This window comes from Nothobranchius furzeri, chromosome 12 (assembly GCF_043380555.1).
Source record: "Nothobranchius furzeri strain GRZ-AD chromosome 12, NfurGRZ-RIMD1, whole genome shotgun sequence".
Taxonomy (NCBI): domain Eukaryota; kingdom Metazoa; phylum Chordata; class Actinopteri; order Cyprinodontiformes; family Nothobranchiidae; genus Nothobranchius; species Nothobranchius furzeri.
Window position 1 is genome coordinate 30,831,201 of NC_091752.1, and position 17,850 is coordinate 30,849,050.

A 17,850-nucleotide genomic window follows, 5' to 3' on the forward strand; every position below is an offset into this window, starting at 1 on the left:
AGAAAACTAAAGTTACAAGTTACGAATCCAAAGTAACATGTGATGAAACATGTTTGAAGTTACAAAACTTGGTACAAGTTACGCTGGATATTGTCCCAATCCTAGCTCCATAAATTTCAGACCCCTCCATGATTTCTAAGTGGGAGAACTTGCAAAATCGCAAGGTGTTCAACAGGGGCGGCGTTAGGCCCGGCTACTTGGGCTGAAGCCCCGAATGTTTTATGAAAAGCCCCGGATCTAAATCGCGAAAGTAACATGCAGTACCAAAGTCCAACAGAGAGGGAGCAGCTGGCAGTAGTTTGTATACAGCCTGCCTGAGCCTCTACCACTGAAGAAGAAGCCCTTCAGCAGCCGGCTTCTTCTACACTCTCTGCCTGAAACTCATGAGTGAAGATGGACATAAGGGCGTTTTTTAGACAAAAAGTACAACGACAGAACCCCAGCTTTGATGAGACTGGTGTTGACTCAGGTTTGTGAGTCTTATTTGAAAAAAATTGTTGTGCTGCTGGTTTGCCTAAAGTTAGCTTACTATCAGGTAACGTTGTTGGAGAAAGAAAGGGAATATTTACTATCATCTCACACTTAACACTAGCAGGAACAATATTCTGCCCTGAATATGCTTAATATGTAGCTTCAGATTAAAAATTATGTGGTACAAGACAAATATATATGATGTTGACTAGTGCGTGTTACGTGTGTTGTGATTTTAAGTTGTATATTTATATACTGTAATTAGATAATTTAATTATCTGATTTTGTATATTATACAATCTAAGTAATCAATCAGAAGTGGTTGTTTTTATCATCAGGGAGTTTACTTAAACACTCTGTATTGACTGAGAGACAAGAAAAGAGAGTTGGGATAGTTTAAGAATCTTTAATTTCTATAATTATAAATTCTTACAATCTACCAGGACTATCTCAATGATGAATGCATATGGATTTGGATGTTTCGTGTTGGTGTGGGTGTGTGTTTTGTTCAGAATCTCTAGGCTGAGTAGCGGATCTGGTTGTTATGACTAGGCTACCACGAGGCTTCGATTGCTGATGACATGAGCCGCCATTTTGTGCCGTGACCACGTACCGTAGGGAGTCTCTCGTGTAGATCAGGAATTGCCAGGTCCTCGGACCTTCATGGGTACTGGAGCTGGTTGAAACAGCGGTCGCAGCACACAACGCCCGTCTGAGGATAACTCCGGTCGTAGTCGGCAGGTGTCAGCAAGTTCACTCTTATTTTGAAGGAACGTCGTCTCGTTGGTACAAACGACGGAAAATCTCCAGCTTGACAGATTTCAGCTCAAAGTAGGAAGTACAGCTGGCCAGTCTGCAACTTCTTAATGATGACGATGGAAATCCTTAGGAACTCGGATGTCCTGGAGCTGAGTTTAACATGTAACTGCTTAACATGGAACTGACGTGGAACTGACTTAAAATGGCGTTGCCTTCTTTTTATATCTCCCAGTTGTTTAAGAATCTTAGTAAACCAGATTGGACTACTTTCATAAACAAACCAGATTCTGCCCTACCACAGACGAAAGTTCTGATTGGTTGAAAACAATGTGTCATGCGTTTCCATGGTAATGCATATCAGTCTGTCTGGTGCAGCCCTGTTTATACATTTAAACACATAACTCATGACATCTTTATTTCACAGATCATTCACCTGATCATTAATGATCAACAAATGCTTTGATTATCTTATCACAAATAAAGTACTTTGATTAATCAATGAAAAGCGTTCTTCTTCTGTTCTTCTGTCTCTTCTCCTGGAATGTAAACATACTGAACCAAGCGTCCGACCTTGGCGATGGTACTGTGTGAAGGGGCAGCTGTTAAGGGCAGACCATTACAAACTTCATAACGCTACACGTGTGTGTGCACGCGCGCGAGTGTATGTGTTAAGCCCCGGATCTTCTTCAGTCCTAAATCCGCCCCTGGTGTTCAAATACGTATGTTCCTCACTGTAACATGGTGCGCTTCAATTGTCATCACTGTTCTAAAAAAGGCAAACATAGTAAAGGAATGAACAAACTAAACTGACATTTTGACTAATTATAGAAAACTGTTGTGTTATTCTTGTAACTAAAGACTGGTTTCTTTTTTTCTTTCTTTCTCTTTCATTCTTTCTTTCTTTCTTTCTTTCTTTATTTATTCATTTGCTTATTTTTAAGTCTGAATTTCTAACTTTGTTTTAAAGACTTAACGTAATAATTACGTAAATATATTCTCAACCTAAAGCCATGTAGACATTTTATATATGTTGTACATCAGTGTGTAATGTTAAGAAATCAGGCTTTTTTAAAGTGTATCATGTAGAATTTAATAGCAAACAGCCTGTGAAAATGTCAGTGTGCACTACATGTATAAAATAAAATAATCACATGTCCTGAGAATAATCATACTCAGAAAAGAGAACTATTATTATTATTATTATTATTATTATTATTATTATTATTATTTATTAATGATGATGAATTGTAATTGTAAAATATAATAAATATATAAAATACATATAAATAATAATAATAATTTGATGAGGAACCCATGTAACACTAGAACTGCCTTGGCAGTCATTCTGACCGTTTGTATTGTAATGAATCAAAAGGGGCATGTTACAACCCGGCTTGTGGGACTACAGCAAAAGGAGGAGGTCTGAACACAAGGTTAATGTTTTAAAGAGTATACTTTTTTATTAAAACCAAGCCTCTAAAAGGCCTCTCCAAAAATGCCACACAGGCAAGAGCTCTCAAATAGGGCTGCAGCTATCGAATATTTTTGTAATCGAGTACTCTATCGAATCTTTTTTTCGATTAATCAAGTACTCTAATAAATTACCCTTTTGTGTTTGTAAACCATTATATCATATATTGATGAGCCAAGATGGCGCCGAGTATGGCTGCCTCGTCGCAAGCTCCACCAAGTTCCAACATTACACACTCCATACTGTACATTAATGCCACTGTTTTGCACATACCAACCTCTGTACATTTTATATCTCTCATCTTATTGTTTACTTTATTCATTTGTATACTTAGATTAGCCATTTTTATATTTTACTTGTTTTTACATTACTGTATTTTTGCACAACTCTGTTGCTGTGAAGCTCGCACACAAGAATTTCACTCGCATGTACTGTACCAGTGTACCTGCACATGTGACGTGACAATAAAAGTGATTTGATTTGATATCAAATAGCATGTTATAATTATGAAAGACCTCTTAAAATGAGCAAGCAATTGCCAGTTATTCTTCAAGTTTTATTCAAAATTAGTTTGCAAAACTTCAGCACTTCAACTTTACTTCACAGTAAACAAATGCCTGTGCAAAAAATAAGTAAACAACCTGAGCCGATTTTCCCCTCGTGCGAGAATCTGCTAGCCTGCAAGCCAGACAGAAACTAGGAGGATAACGCTGCGAGCGGCTGCGGCCCAAACAGAACCAGAACCGCTCACGGCGCAAACAGCTCGCCGGCTGTTTCCCTATTGACACACGTCCGTTTGAATTTCTACACTTTTTTTTCTCACACTAACAAGGATTGCCAAAAGCATGTTTGCTGTGGTTTTGTCAAATTATACTGATCACAAAACATGTATTTACTTTCTTTCGTTTTCCTCCGCCACTCATAAATACCCGTGTCCTCCTGCAGAAACCCCGAGGGACAACAGACGTCAATAACACAATAAAAAGTCCGACGTGTTGTGTAAAAACTGCTATTTTTTTAGCACATTTTAAGTCCGACGTGTTGCTACCAGACGTACGGTGTGAGCTGAAACTGAGTGCTACAAACGAAAAAGTCGCAGAGTCCGCAGAATATATAGAAATACAGGCTAAAAAGCATTATCTTGTAGAGGCTCCGAGTCCGCTTGCAGAAGTGACATTTACAGGTGCTGCAGCACGGAGGATGTGGTGTTGTGGTAGGCTAAATCCATTTTACAGTTTTTAAACTGGACTACGTTTTCCACCTTACGACGTGAAAAATGGTCCCACACCTTTGACATTTTCTGTCTTTTTCGCCCTCCACCGGGGTCTACGTTGTCCGCCATGGCTTAAGAGAAAGTTAAGTTATATTCGCTACTCGCGTGTGCATTCAGTCCAGTGGGCATGTGCGTCACTTATTTCGGTCCGGGTGAAACATGACCCCGGGCGATTGCAAAGCCATGAATTAATTAAATATGAATTAAACGAATCCTCGAGGCAGAGAATTTGACTCGAGGATTTTTTGTACTCGAATTATTCGAGGTACTCGAGGAATCGTTTCAGCTCTACTCTCCAAGGTGCTCCCTCTGGTCAGCCTCAACTCCTGATCCTCCTGAGTCCTTCCAACTTGCACTTAGCAGCCTTTTTGGCTGCACAGGTGCAGCCACTCATACAATTTTCAGGCTGCACACAGCCACACCAATAATAAAGCAGAAGGGCTTCGACAGAAACATTTGAAGCAACCAATCAGCTGGTTGCACTGGCACAGCAGCCCCCAAGAGGATGGGTTCTTCGTTTTCTTCCATTAGCAGGGGTTGTAACAGGTGAACTTTCACAATCAAATTGACTGTGTATAGGGCTGGGGGTAAACGATTATTTTTAAAACGATTATTCTGACGATTATTTTATCGAATAGTCGACTATTCTAATGACTATTTAGAAAATTAATCTAATGATTATTTTTCTATTGCACAGTTAACAAAAACCAGAAAATCTCAAATAAATTCCTCAAAAAAATTGATAAATTCTTACTGTAAGAGAATAAACACTACAGGCCTTCCATTTTGTATACCACTGCGTTTATTGTGTTGCGGTTGGTTATGTTCTGGTGACGTGTAGAACTTGGGAGTGCAGGCTGCTGCCTGAGAGGTGGTAGAAGATGGAGTGTCTCCATGCTGCTTTGTTTTGGTCACTTATGTGCGTGAGGCGAGTGGTCTTACGGGTTAAACCAAACTCAGGTGATATTTTACACTAAACCGAAAACCCACAACACTCTAAATGTAATAAAAGGGAGATCTACACCACAAAAAAGATCAACTCTAAACCAAAACGTAACAGCTTATCCCAACGCAAGAAGCTGTTAGCGAAGATGCTAACAGTAGCTTTACCAACGTTAAGTTGAAGTTACCAAGTTTAAATAAACCAAAAACACCCAGCAGCAAACAGACCAGCACGGAGGAGAGACTGCTACCACCAAAACAGCTCTCCTCATGTCTGAAAGAAGCTCCTTAATGAAGGGAGAAGCGCTCCCGGTGATTTTCTACATCTGCGATAGACACGAAGCAGCGCATCTGACCCCGGAAGTTGTTGTCCGTTGCCGGGAGACGAAGGGGCAAAACAGGAAAATAATCTAGTAGAGGACGGACGTTGTTCCGGGTCTTCGGTATTTGGCGGAGATGTTAGTGAAGGCGGAGAAGAGGGCGAACTAGAGGAAAAACGGGCAGATTCCTCCTCTATTTACAAACTCCTGGGGATGCAACAAGTGGGCGCGGTGCGTCGACTTCCGGATCTGACGTCGACAAATTTTTAGAATCGAGCCGTCGACTTCGTCGAGGCTTCGCTACAGCCCTAACTGTGTAACATTTCATACATGCCAGAGCTGCAAAGTCTAGGTTGCACCAGCTGGAGGATTCAGATGCACAAATCAACCTTTTGCTCACTTATTGTTCTTCAACGCAGACATAAATAAACTGCCAAGGTCTCCTGCAAAAGCCTTATCTCTCTGCGTAAAACAAGATTTTTAAATGAAATGTTTGAATAATCTGTGCTTAAATCAATGAAACTGAAATGGATGTTGCTCTTACAATGATCCATTGCAGATCTTATGATCAGTATGTGTTTGATTTAACAAGTTAATCGTTATCTACACTCATAAACATCTTCATAAGATACAAGTTAAGGTTGAGGTTCACCTCACATAACGTTTAAAGATTCTTATTCACAGTGTTAAGAATCTTGTATCTGAAGGAAGGCGTGGTTTTCTGAGGAATGTTTTGGTAAAGCCTTCCAGACATGGCATATTCTGATTTGCCAGAATGGCCAGAAATCATAACAAAGTAGTTTGTTGAAACAAGAATTACTTCCCGAGTATTTCAGTTTCTAGCGGAGTTCCGAACTGGACAATTCGGAACAAGCATCCTGGAGACAAGCATCTCTTTTGACATACTGTAAAAAGCCTGTTTGCACACTGCAAGCTGACACAGCCAGACGGCTCCCTAAGAGCCACATCCACTTTGGATGCAGTCAAGCATTCCAGCTGCTGTTGTGACCTGGAGACATCTCAAGACTGGACGGGTCATATCGGAGTTCATCTACAAAATCCCGGTGCCGTGAGGTCCACGCGACTTCTGACAGTCCGGATCTGCTGGGGGTCTCTGCCAGGGTTTGTAGACACAATAGACTGCGTCTGATGCTGTTTTATTAATAATCAGCTCTCTAGTTTATAGCAGACAACAATTTCTTTTACACCCAGATTTCACAATTTCTTTCAGATACAAAGATTCTGATAAACATCTAACTTACATCACACCACCTACACATCACATTCCATCACCACTTATCCATTCCATCACATCTCATTATTCATATCTTGTCATGTATAGTCATTAGTTTAGAAAAGAATAAAATTCCTTTTCAGCTATACCTGACTGTCTGAATTAATACAAAGTGTGTTTATGGTCCCTGAACACGTAAAAGTAACTATAATCTTCAGACTAAACATTCCAAGATCAGATTGATATTTCATATTCATATGGAATCCTCACATCTTATTGGTCATAATTAATTTTCAGTCGTCACGCTATAAAGTGTGACCACCACAGTATCAAACAAAAACATAAAGTCTCCCTGACTTTTCCTAAAACTATGTAAATTTTCATTGAAAATGGATTTCATGTTTATTGTGCAAAAGATAGACACAATGTGAGAATTTCTACCTATTTGGTCAGAGGCAGACATTTTGACTGCTAGTGATTTTCTTGTCGGTTTTCATGGGCAAGATAAAAATTGGGCTAGTTTACGGTCAAAGAGCATCTGTAGTGTTTGATCAGTCTCTTCCTTGTAGTTTTGTTATTTTTGGTTTTTATAACTAAAATAAGAAAATGGCACAGAGGCATAAAAAATATGACCGAAGCAATGGCATTATGTATTCGTGGACCGTTAACAGTCCGAAACTGTCTATTTGGTTGAAGAAAAATTATTTAGCTAATTAAATTTAAGTAAATATTACTTGAAATTATAAACTTATAAGACAAATTTATTGGCCTTTAAATGCAGCAGTCAAATGACTGCTCACGGCCGTGTGTGACGGTAAAATGAGAACAATAAAAGGGTGTCAAAGACAAATATTAGCTATTGCAAAAAGGCTGATTAAGCACCTCTCAGGCACTGAATTAATATTTGAACCAGAAACAAAACTGGGGAGGGATTTTAGTTATGAGGCCCTAAATAAATATGAATTTACAGAAATCTATTCCATTTCAGTGATGGCTGCAGGGAAAACTCTGAAAACAAAACATAACTAGTGTGTTCAGAGCCTTTGGCCTCACATTTAAAAGATTTAACAAATCTAAAGCTGATTTTGTTTTTTTGTGGGTTTATCTTCACATAAAAATAGTTAAATAAACAAACGTAGAAAACGTTGCTAAACCTTTTCAAGCATCACAACAAATATGTCAAATTAGCATAAGTCTATGTTAAATTATAGCATTGGTTGGGGAAATAACTGATAATAATGGATTTAAGGTTGTATTTGTTGCAGTCATTTAAAATGTTAAAGCAAATGGCTAAAAGGGAAGGTTCACTTGTAGGAGTGAATGCACCCGGCCTGTTTGTTCACTGGGTTTACGGTTTGTCGCCCAGCATGCTCCTGACTAGTGGTACAACTGTGAAAGTGGTTAAAGGCACTCAAGCAGCAGCCAGACTTCAATCACTGCACTGCAATTTAGGTATCTGGTAACAGGAGCAAAAACATGGTTGCTCATCATTCTAGATAGTTTTGCTCCTGTTTTCTTGCCCGAGCTAACCAAACTAGTTAACTCTATAAAAACCTCTGCATGCTCCCTCAAAATTTTACCCTTATTTTTTATGCTTATCAGTCCATCGGTCCCAGCGTGCTTTCTATAATCAATGCTTATCTGGTTTCTGGTCAGGTCCCTGCTTACTTTAAGAACACCATAATCCATCTGCTTCTTAAAAAAAAAGAAAAAAAGTCTTGATTGACATAACATCTGCAATCGTTTCCAATCAGGTTTCCGCAGAGAGAGCTTTGTGCTTCTTAAAATAATCAGTGGAACGGAATGCTTTGTTGTAGAGTAGCATTGTATGAAAACGAAGGCTGAACAATTCTGGAAAGTAATCCAATTGCAATATTTTTTTCTTCAACATTGCAATTGCGATTTAAGATCAATAGATGTGAAAAGCACATGTGAGCTCATGTTTCTGTTCTGTGGGACAACAGCAGCCATGTTGGTTATGCTAGTTAGCTAACAAGCAGCAACAGAAAAAAAATATTATGGTATTTTTACCATTTAAACAAAAGTTAGAGATTCAGACAGAGGGCATTAACTAAATTGCCTATATTTGATATAGAGTCCTGACCCCCCCCCCCCCCCCCCCAGGTGCTTTACAACACAATCAGTCATTCACCCATTCACACGCATAGTCACACTTTGATGGTAATTTTATCAAAGGGCACTATTGGCATTGAAAATCGGTAGACGAGGCTGTTGCGGTCGGAGCTGTTGTGGAGGAGAGGTGAGAGGCACATCGAAGCACCGACTGACGGGAGGTCGCTTGGCTGGAAAGATTCCACCACTGACATCCTCATCTGTGACCCGGACAAGCTGATTCCCAAAGTCAGAGACTCTAGGTCAACTTTCATCTCACACCAAACCCTCTGTCGGTAATCTTGGTGTGACCTTTGACACCATACAATATTTTTTAAACAAACTTTTATTTATTTTTCTTTAAATGAGTAATTTAAACAAAGCAAATATTTTTATTTAAATCAATATATTCTTACAATGCACCATTTTAAGCTTCCTCCAACAATAGAACCAGCTGTTAAAATAACAGCATTTAAAAATAAGGGAACCTTAAATGAGTCTGTATTTTGTGATGTTGTTATGAGGACTAGAGTAAATCACTGCAGTTCCTTCATTCTTGAAACACCACAGAAACTGCTTATCATCCACTTCTTACTGTTTTTCTGGGAATCAGTCAGAAAAAGGATGAAGCGTTTGTTAGAATAAAAGGTGAAAACTGGTCCATTGGGACTTCATTAGCCAATTGGGCTTTGTATTAAAATATTTCAGGCATCATAAAATCATATTTAGTACTCAGCTGCAGTTTCTCAGAGACTCATATTTGTAATAGTTGATTAATACATCCATGGACTGAGTTCCCTCTGCTGGAAAGCTGTCCACATTTACTGAAATGCAGCTTTTATTCTTAAGCTACAGACTCTTTTACTAAAGCATGTTTGCTTGTCAACAATAAGCAGGTAAAGGATGGAATGAATGATAATTATTCCTTAATCATTGCCCAATGTGACCTTTTCATGTATGCACGTCATGTCATGTTCCTGTGTTTTGTACACAGGAAAAAGCCAAAGTGGTCATTTGTGTCCTTACCATTTCCTGCATTGTTTCCCATAATAACCAGAGAAAATACTATCATCATCTTCTTCTTCTTCTTCTTCTTCTTCTTTTTCTTCTTCTGCATGCTCAAATAGCCCGTGTGGGTTTTACCTGCAGATTTAATGGAAAAGCAGCTTGAAATCAGTTATCTTAGATCTGTGAGGACAGAAATATTCTTTCAGGAATCTGTCAATTCAATTCAATTCAGTTCAATTCAAAAATACTTAATTAATCCCAGAGGGAAATTGATTGCTGTAGTAGCTCAGAATAATAATAATAATAATCAAGTCATCAAAGAGTTATTGTATATTACAATGGCTGTTGGCAGGAAGGATCTCCAGTAGCGGTCAGTGTTGCAGCGAAACTGAAGAAGCCTCAGACTGAAGACACTCTTCCGTTGTCGGACAGTCTTGTGAAGAGAATGCTCAGGGTTGTCCATCATTTTCTTGATTCTCTGGAGAATCCTTCTTTGCATTATCTCCTCCAGTGGTTCCACAGTCGTCCCCAGAACAGAACCAGCCTTTTTTATTGGGCTGTTGAGCCTTTTCAGGTCCCTGCTTCTGATGCTGCTACCCCAACAGACGATGGCTGAAGAGATTACACTCTCAACAACAGACTTGTACTAGATGTGCAGCATCTTGCTACAGACATTGAAGGACCTAAGCATCCTCCAGAAGTGCAGTCTGCAGTGTCCCTTCTTGTAAACAGCTTTGCTGTTCTTTCTCCAGTCCAGTCTGTTGTCCAGGTGAACTCCAAGGTATTTGTATTCCTCAACCACCTCCACTTCTTCTCCCATGATGGAAACAGTGTTTGACTCCACCCTGTTTCTTCTGAAGTCTAAAATCATCTTTGTTTTGTTCACATTCAAGGTCAGATGATTGTTTCCACACCATGCCACAAAGCGCTCCACCAGCTCTCTGTACTCAGCTTCCTGTCCATCTCTGATACACCTGACAACTGCAGAGTCATCTGAGTATTTCTGTAGATGACAGGTCTCTGATTTGTACTGGAAGTCTGAGGTGTACAGGGTGAAAAGGAATGGTGAGAGTACAGTCCCCTGTGATGCTCCAGTGTTACTGATCGCCTGGTTTGATGTGCAGTTCTTCAGCCTCACAAACTGTGGTCTGTTTGTCAGGTAGTCTTTAATCCAGGCGATAGTTGAGGCCCCCACCTGTGTCTTCTGGGGTTTCTGGCAAAGTAAATCAGGCTGGATTGTGTTAAATGCACTGGAGAAATCAACATGACCCTGACAGTGCTGCCTGCTTTGTCCAGATGACAGTGGATTGGTTGAAGCAACTGGATGATGGCGTCTTCAACTCTGTCAGTCTGTCCATCGAGAGACAAACAAGATTTTGGATGACCACAACTCTTGAGAAACTCAGTGTGTCTTCTAAATGATGCTCTGTGTCTTTTTTATGGCTCCACTCTTGTCTATGGCACTTTGCGGATGTCTTCGTTAGACCAGCTGGTTTCTGTTCTTGTTCACTTAGTCAAAATGTTCATTTGCAGCATAAGTATTACAAAACGAGTCCAATTATTTTACCTGAAATTATTGAGATATGCTACTTGGGAGGTTCCACTCCAAGTGAAATGAAATATGTTGCCATATTCCTCCGAGTTAGATAAGTGGGAAAGAAGCATTTTTTAACCAGCCCAGTCGTTCTCTAAATTCTGGCAGTTTTAAGTTAGCATTAGCTTAGCATAAGCAATGTAAGTTAATTGGAACAGCTAGCATTTTTAACATTAACATTCTAAGCATCTGCTTTCAACCCCATTTAACTTCTAAAGGAGGTAATGTGTGTTCATTTGAATGTGATTTTTCACTTTTGTTTTCTGCTTGTGTGTAACTCGAATCAGAGAAAGCTCCGACGTCACACAGAGCTAAACTCATAACCCAGTCTGATCCCCCGCGGTTAAAAATAGTCTGAAGCAAATACCGGGCACAAAATAGCCACTTTGGTTAATATTCCAGATGAAGCACGTCTGAAACTGTGATCGTAGTCTGTGGACACTTCACTGAAGCGCGCATTAACTAAGCTTACGATAGCTTTCCAAATCCGTATGGAAGAGTGGTCACAACGTAAATTCCGTGAAACTCCCGCTATACCGACAATTAATTATGAGAGCCCATGAAAAGGAATGCCGTATGTCGAAGAGTTAATTTTCCTAGTGAATTTCAACCAACTTCTGGTACCGTCCAGATCCAGCTGGCATGGCAAGGCTAAGTTGCATTGCTAAAGTTGAGCACAGAAGATAACACAACTGAAGCTCCTTCAATCCACCGCAGCGAGTCTGCCTCTCTACTCAAAATCCCTTTAGGGTACAATTTTTGCTTAATAAACTGCCACGTTTATGCCAATAACTTTGAAAGAACAGCTGTTATCGCATGTCTTTTATTTTGAAGAGATCAGTAGAACAGGAAGTGATGCAATCGTGTCTTCTGACAAAATTCCTTCCATCCAACCAGTACCGACACCTACAGGGCGTGTGTTAATCCGGCAATTCCTCAAAGCTTCATTATCCAGTTTCCATTCATTTTTATCACAGAATTACGGTTTTTGTGTCATCCATTCATCAGGATGGCTGCAGACCAAGACAAATTATTAATGGATTTTCTCACTGACATGAGACTGGACATACAACAGCAGCTTTCCAATTTAAACCAGAATTTTCAGAATTTCGATAAGAGTCCAATCTTTGGAGAAAGCCTCCTGTCCTGGGCATGTTTTTCCTCTCACATCTGCTGATTCCCTTCCAGATTTGAAACAAACCCTGCAACCAGATAACATGATCCTTGACTCTGATTTCCAGGATGCAGAGCCAACGTCTGCTCCTGATGACCTGATGATTGATTCATCCGCCTGTGACAATGGTCCAGCGCCCTCTGGTGTCGAGTCTGCCAAACTGTTCTTGGGACAACTCTTGTGGCAAGGGAAGGCAGGTAAGCCTTATGTGCCTGTGACACTAGAACAGGTGCTCCCCTGTGACGCTCTTCTGGACACTGGTTCAGACTCCACTCTCATGTCCCGTTCTCTTTTCGACCGCCTCTGCCTAGCTGCTGGAGGAGGGGGTCGATCACTAGAACTCACTTCATGTGCGTTAAATGTCCGTGCTTTTTCTCCAAGTAACATGATCTTGTCCGGTCCTGAGTTAAAATACTCTGACTGTGAAAAAGCTTTGCTTTCTACCATGTGGGCAGTTAAACACTTTTCCAGCAACATCGGTGGACAGAAAATCATCATTGAAACTCAGCATCAGCCAGTGACCCTCCTTAACAGTCAACGCATCAGAGATGGTGTGGTGACCAATGCATGCATTGTGTCATGGCTGCTTGCTCTTCAGAGCTTCGACACTGAGGTATGCTACATACGCTCAAAACCGCCATAGACCTCTTGGCATGTGTTTGGCTGCGTGCCAACATTGCTCGGACAACGCTGCCGCATCAGTCCTACCAGCTAACCCTCCCCAGACCCTGCTGAACTCCTACCACCACTACTTCGACCAAGCTCTCTGTGCGGATTTGCCAACTGTGTACACTGATGGCAGTTCCTTTCGACAAAGTTCTGAACCTAGTTCAGGTGTGGGTGTCGTTTGGTTACACGCTAACCAGAAAGACTCCTGGTGCTACCAGTTGGGTCCTAAGACCTCACAGTTTGCAGAAGTGGCTGCGATCTTGATTGTTCTAAAACTTGCTACTGACCGTGGTGTCCGCGAGCTGGTGATCTGTATTGACTCAGACTACGCGCGTCTCAGTTTCAGTAGTCATCTACCCTGTTGGAAAAGTAACGGGTTCTTAACCTCTAACTGGAAGCCAGTTAAACATCAAGTCCTGTTCATGGCTTGTGATGCCCTAGCGACTTCACATGACATGCAGATTTATTGGCGTAAAGTCAAAGGACATTCCCGTGCACCCGGAACTGATAAGGAAATGAACGACCTTACAGACTGTCTTGCCAAACAAGGTACAGCTGTTGGTACCCCATGGTCCTTCAACCCCTTGTGGCTCCCAGGCCATGTGTCTTCTCAGTCGGACCCACCTCGCATGTGTATCGTGACTCGAGCTCAGGCCGCTAATGCGTCCACCCCTCGACCATCCGATGGATTTGTGTCTGTTCAACCTGTCTTTTCCGAGAACGACCATTGTTTATGCTGGGCAATGGCAGACAGATCAGGAGAATTTCTGCACTGGTTTCTTCTCACTAATCTAACTCTTGGGAATGTGGTAGTAGACAAAATTTCACTTGGAGGTGGAGTATTCCTTTAATAATCGGCTTTAGGTATTGGCCATCAGCAACACAATTCTTTAAATCGGCATCGGCCTTAAAAAAACATATTGGTCGGCCTCTAATTTGAAAGATTGAGATGCTAGCTGTTACCATTCACTTACATTGTTTACACTAAGCTAAAGCTAAGGGAATACTGCCAGAGTAGAATGACTGGGCTGGTTACAAAATGCTTTTTCCATTCTTCCATTCAAGGACAGCTTCGTTGTTGTGCATTGGCTGTGAGAGCGGAGGGTGGGGGGTTGCGTGCACTGGATCATTTTGCTGCTGTGTGCCGTGTGTGTGTGTGTGGGGGTGGGGGGGGGTGGGGGGGTGGCGGTGTACATTCGCAGACTGTTTAGCTGCCATGACAGCGGGGAAGGGGTCAATAGTTGCTCGCAGAACGTTTTGCTTCCATGCTCCTCTCATGAGATGGGGGGGGGGGGGGGGGGGCTTCGTAGCTGTCACACTAGAATTTCGGCCGTGGCTCAGCGCCACGCCTCAGCCTGTGTACGGAAAACTCTGGATTCGGCGGCTTCTGGATGAATGCACGACGGGTCATATTTGGTGTTGAATAAACTCAGAGCGGCAAACTTAGTAAATTATAAACTCCTACAGTAGCTAACTAGTTAACTAGCATATCCACTGATGAAAATAAACACATTTAGCTATAGTCACTCTCCATACAATGGAGGTGGGTGTGGATTCAAAGATCAAAACATTATATTGTTTTATAGAGATCAAAACGCACCATGCGGCAGTTCTTGGAATTAATGATTTAATTAAGAGAAGAATTTTAGGAAAAGTCATGAAATCTGAGAAACATAAGAGAATTACACTGATCTGATGGATCAAAATCACCTCCTTGCAGTTCTAGTGTTAACTGTATGCCAGTAACTTTAGCAATAAGTTCATGGAAAAGGTCAAATCTAACCACATGTGTTAGCTGCTTTAGGGGACACTGGTGAACTACTTCCAAACCATACAGTATGGTTACTGAAATGGAGAGGCCCTGCAGGTATGAAGTGAAGCCTCTGCGCTCAGATTGAAGAAGTCATGGGTATTAAAGTACGAAGAAGTACCACAGCTGGGATAGTGCAGAACCACAGCCGTGACATTGTGTCTGATGACTTTTTATCCCGAAGTCAGGGGCTTATAGCTGCTGTCATGTCGAAATGAAAGCTGTGTCACTCCCACCATGTATACCATAGCATAGCATAGTAATGCGATGTGACTTTCTTTCAGTTTGTACGAATGCTTTTTATTTCTTTTTTAATTTAGTCAGTGTTCTTATAATTTAGAAACAATATTTTATTGTTCTTTGAGTTCTAACAAACATAATATCTCGCAATAAGCTTTTATGAAATGATGGAAAATTGCCAATAATTTATCTAACTTTGTCTCCAGTCTCTCAGTCTGGTCTGGTTTTTGCTTTTAATCGGCTGATCATTTGAATGTTTTGTCCAAAAGCTGCATTGTCTCTAATTCCTGTTTCTTTCTGTCACTGCCTTTGCCCAAATGCAATGCGTCTCCTGGTTTTCCGGCATCAGGAAGATTGCTGTGTGCTGAGCGCTAATCTTTTACAACTTGGCTGCCATGGCACTTATTATGCCTTTCTGGTGCTTCTTAAATTTTATTATCACTTTGTAAAAGCTGTAAGTTCTGCACTTGCACCCTTGTGGTTATGTACTTTAGAGACGTGATAAAAGCTGCTGAAAGGGTTTATCTAATGAGAAAAAAAGAAACTTTACAGGCTTCACTGTATTCAGAGCTTATTTTTACTGGAAAGACAAAATCTTTGTCCAAAAAATTTACTTTTTATCAGCTCTGCTTTTAAAATATCTTCAATGTCACCCTCTCAAAAATAAGGTTAATAGTATTTTGAGCAATTTCCTGTAGGCTTAGAATGATTTACCAAAATTGAACATGTTTTACAATATGTCGGCACCAGCCGATATATAATGATAATGAAATCAAAAATAACAAAAAAAAAATTGTAATGCACTTTAAATTTCACTGAAATCTCAAAGTGCTAAATATTCCTTTGGAAAGCCTTTAGGCACATGCCCGGGCAGCTCGGTGCTCCTGCAGAATTTAATTTAAATCCATGTTTATGTTCCTGAATAACTACAAAAAAAATGCTCTAAAAATATATTTTCAGCTAAAATTTATTTAGATAAACTAGTTTTCATTATTTAAGAGTTGGTAAGTTAAATCATTTTTTGACTAACTTTTGTTAGATTTATGATTTTAACATGGAGCTGTGCACAAATTAGGATTTAACTGCCAATTAAATTCAGAGGCCAAAAATTTACCCATCTTAAGAAATTTTGTGCATCAACTGATGTTGGTGACAATTTAGGATTTAAATAAGATGGAAAATGTCTAGATTTCAGGCATGAAAATCAGCAGCACATATCGTTCTTTGGCTGACCATGACCTCTACATAACCGCGTCAATATCTGTTGACCTCTAATGGACTCTAATGGCAGGGTTACAAATGATAGATTTTGTAAAAGAATTTAGGCGAGGTCAGGGGTAGACTGGGACGAAAGTTCATCCTGTGTGTGTGTGTGTGTGTGTGTGCGTTCTTGCAGAGATTTCAGTTACTCTGGTCGTTTTAGCGGGGGGGGGCTCATGGAATTCTCTCCATCTCTTCTGCCATTGGGGGAGGGGCGATTGCCGGTAATACAATGCCACAGCCTGGCGAGTACTTTGACGGGGCATGTTAGCGGATCGGTCCACATTGGATAAACGCTCCACTGGGAAGATGCCTGGTGTGCCAGATGGCCAGTCCATGACTGGATGAGGTACAGTTATCTCTGCAGCGCTCAACACCATGGCCATCTTTTTTTTTATTTGGGTAAAACTTTCTTCTACTTTTACTTAGCTTCACTCAATCACAAAAAATACAAATAAATAAAAATCTTTCTTTATCTTTTCTTTTACAGTTTGTAGAAAATACAACCCTATACCTACTGCTGAGATTGTCCAGATGTTGTTTTAATCCAACATTTCTCTCCTGACATAATATTTTTATGCGTGGTTTTGATTTTTGGTGTCCTTCAGTCTGCCATTAGACGTGTTTTCCTGCAGGAACAGAAAATCTCACTGGAAAAATCTGCTGCATGTATTCCCAGTAATCCAAACAGTACCACCTTCTGCATAGGAGCTGAAGGAATCTTTAATAGATATAACACACTGCCCTTTTGGACTGTAACGCATAAACGTTGCTTTTACAACTCATATTTCTACACCAATCTCTGTGTCAAACACACAAAACTTAATTTCTCTGTATTTGTGTTGCAAATTTTTACATAAATTATTTAAAAACATATTCAACCCTTGGATCAGGTTGCAAATACTTTCCTTTATTTAGGAGATACATTTTATTGGCTGTGTGTGACTCAGTCACACTAGAAGTGTTGTGTAGCACTAAGAGTTATCAACTGAAGCACGACTGCCAGCCGAGGAAAAATAAGTTTAGTTTCTAAATATCTGTCAGGCGTCTGCTTGTATCTGCCAGCATATTTATGTATGCGGCCTCATGTGTTATGCAAAAAGTGTGTGTTTTTGCAAAGATGGGATAGTTACTGACTTATCTGTCCTGTGCAAAGTAGAAAGCCTGACACTGTGTATATAATTAAACTGCTGATGTATGTCCTATAAATTAGTAAAAATGTTATGCAAGAGTGACAAACAGCAGCACACGAGGTTAAACGTTAGCTACTTTGTGGGTTCTATAGGTTATTTTAGATTGCTACTTAGATTTTAATTGATTTACAGTGACTTTGTGTGTTGGGGATCCTTAAAGGAGAGAGTTTGGCTGGGTGTTGCTGGAGGTTATGGCTGTCAAACCGAGCTTGGTCAGTCGAGCAAAGAGGAAAGTGTGGCAGCCAGAGTGAATGGAGTGAGTGGGTGAACGGCACAGTGCTGAAAGTGTGACGGGTTCGGTGGAGCAGCTCGGAAACGGA

General features: G+C 40.5%; 1 protein-coding gene across 6 annotated transcripts in view; it reads left to right on the top strand.

Annotated features, from left to right (window-relative positions):
- The window catches only part of chrm3a (cholinergic receptor, muscarinic 3a), a 137,158-nt gene that overhangs the window by 48,532 nt on the left and 70,776 nt on the right, over positions 1-17,850 (top strand). For 4 of the 6 annotated variants that reach the window (XR_011515689.1, XM_054750309.2, XM_070542533.1 and 1 more), the window contains one exon: positions 12,426-12,555. The exons of the other annotated variants lie outside the window; for them this stretch is intronic. The gene's annotated coding sequence lies outside the window, so the exon portion shown is untranslated. The remainder of the gene's footprint in view (positions 1-12,425; positions 12,556-17,850) is intronic. 6 annotated transcript variants of the gene reach the window in all.